At 41.5% G+C, this 1918-nt stretch overlaps 1 non-coding gene across 1 annotated transcript; it reads left to right on the top strand.

Moving 5' to 3' along the window:
• Positions 1–1315: 1315 nt before the first annotated feature.
• LOC148576110 (small nucleolar RNA R71) lies at positions 1316–1423 on the top strand. Its single transcript, XR_015903780.1, has one exon. It is a non-coding gene; the product is annotated as a small nucleolar RNA R71 (small nucleolar RNA).
• Positions 1424–1918: the final 495 nt, after the last annotated feature.

Raw genomic sequence — 1918 nt, 5'->3', positions numbered from 1 at the left:
CATGTCCTCTACTAGTCCATAAGCCTATTTTTTTGAGTTGTCTGCCATCTCTAATGAGATTCTGGTAGCTTGCACCTCAAAGATCCCAAGTTTTTCCATTACAGAGAGTGGCATTAAGTTTATTCCTGACCACAGGTCACACAGAGCCTTCTCAAAGGTCATGGTGCCTATGTTACAGGGAATTAGGAATTTTCCAGGATCCTGTTTCTTTTGAGGTAATTTCTGCCTATCCAATGCATTTAGTTCATTGGTGAGCAAGGGAGGTTCATCTTCCCAAGTCTCATTACCAAATATTTTGGCATTCAGCTTTATGATTGCACCAAGGTATTACTTAGCAACTTGCTCTTCAGTAATGTCGTCATCCTCTTCAGAGGATGAATACTCATCAGAGCTCATGAAGGGCAGAAGGAGGTTCAATGGAATCTCTATGGTCTCTAGATGAGCCTCATATTCCTTTGGTTCCTCAAAGGGAAACTCCTTATTGGTCACTGAGCGTCCCAAGAGGTCTTCCTTACTAGGATTCACGTCCTCCTCCTCCTCTTTGGGTTCGGCCACACCAAGTAAGGTAATGGCCTTGCACTCTCTTTTTGGATTCTCTTCTGTATTGCTTGGAAGAGTACTAGGAGGAGTTTCAGTGACCCTTTTACTCAGCTGGCCCACTTGTGCCTCCAAATTTCTAATGGAAGACCTTGTTTCATTCATGAAACTTAAAGTGGCCTTAGATAGATCAGAGACTATATTTGCTAAGCTAGATGGATTCTACTCAGAATTCTCTGTCTATTGCTGAGTGGATGATGGAAAAGGCTTGCTATTGCTAAACCTGTTTCTTCCACCATTATTAAAGCCTTGTTGAGGCTTCTGTTGATCCTTCCATGAGAAATTTAGATGATTTCTCCTTGAGAGATTATAGGTATTTCTATAGCGTTTCCCCATGTAATTCACCTCTGCTATTGCAGGGTTCTCAGGATCATAAGCTTCTTCTTCAGAAGATGCCTCTTGAGTACCGTTGGATGCAGCTTGCAATCCATTCAGACTCTGAGAAATCATATTGACTTGCTGAGTCAATATTTTATTATGAGCCAATATAGGATTCAGAGTATCAATTTCAAGAACTCCCTTCCTCTGAGGCGTCCCATTACTCACAGGATTCCTTTCAGAAGTGTACATGAACTGGTTATTTGCAACCATGTCAATGAGTTCTTGAGCTTCTGCAGGCGTTTACTTTAGGTGAATGGATCCACCTGCAGAATGGTCCAATGACATCTTTGATAGTTCAGACAGACCATCATAGAATATATGGGATGGTCCATTCCGAAAGCATGTCAGAAGGACACTTTTTGGTCAGTTGCTTATATCTCTCCCAAGCTTCATAGAGGGATTCACCTTCTTTCTGTTTGAAGGTTTGAACACCCACTCTAAGCTTGCTAAGCTTTTGAGGAGGAAAGAACTTGGCTAAGAAAGCCATGACCAGCTTATCCCAAGAGTTCAGGCTATGTTTAGGTTGAGAGTCTAACCATATTCTAGCTCTGTCTCTTACAGCAAATGGGAAAAGCATAAGCCTGTAGACCTCAGAGTCAACCCCATTGGTCTTAACAGTATCACAGATCTGCAAGAATTCAGTTAAGAACTGAAAAGGATCTTCTGATGGAAGTCCACGAAACTTGCAGTTCTGTTGCATCAGAGAAACTAATTGAGGCTTTAGCTCAAAATTATTTGCTCCAATGGCAGGGATTGAGATGTTTCTTCCATGTAAATTAGAATTTGGTGCAGTAAAGTCACCAAGCATCTTCCTTGCATTGTTATTATTTTCGGCCATGTCTCCTTCTTTTTCGAAAATTTCTGTCAAATTTTCTCCAGAGAGTTGTGCTTTAGCTTCCCTTAGCTTCCTCTTCAGAGTCCTTTCAGGTTTAGGATCAGC

The sequence above is a fragment of the Arachis ipaensis genome, chromosome B1, assembly GCF_059453495.1.
Source record: "Arachis ipaensis isolate K30076 ecotype BB chromosome B1, ASM5945349v1, whole genome shotgun sequence".
Classification (NCBI taxonomy): domain Eukaryota; kingdom Viridiplantae; phylum Streptophyta; class Magnoliopsida; order Fabales; family Fabaceae; genus Arachis; species Arachis ipaensis.
This window is presented reverse-complemented; position numbering and strand designations above follow the sequence as displayed.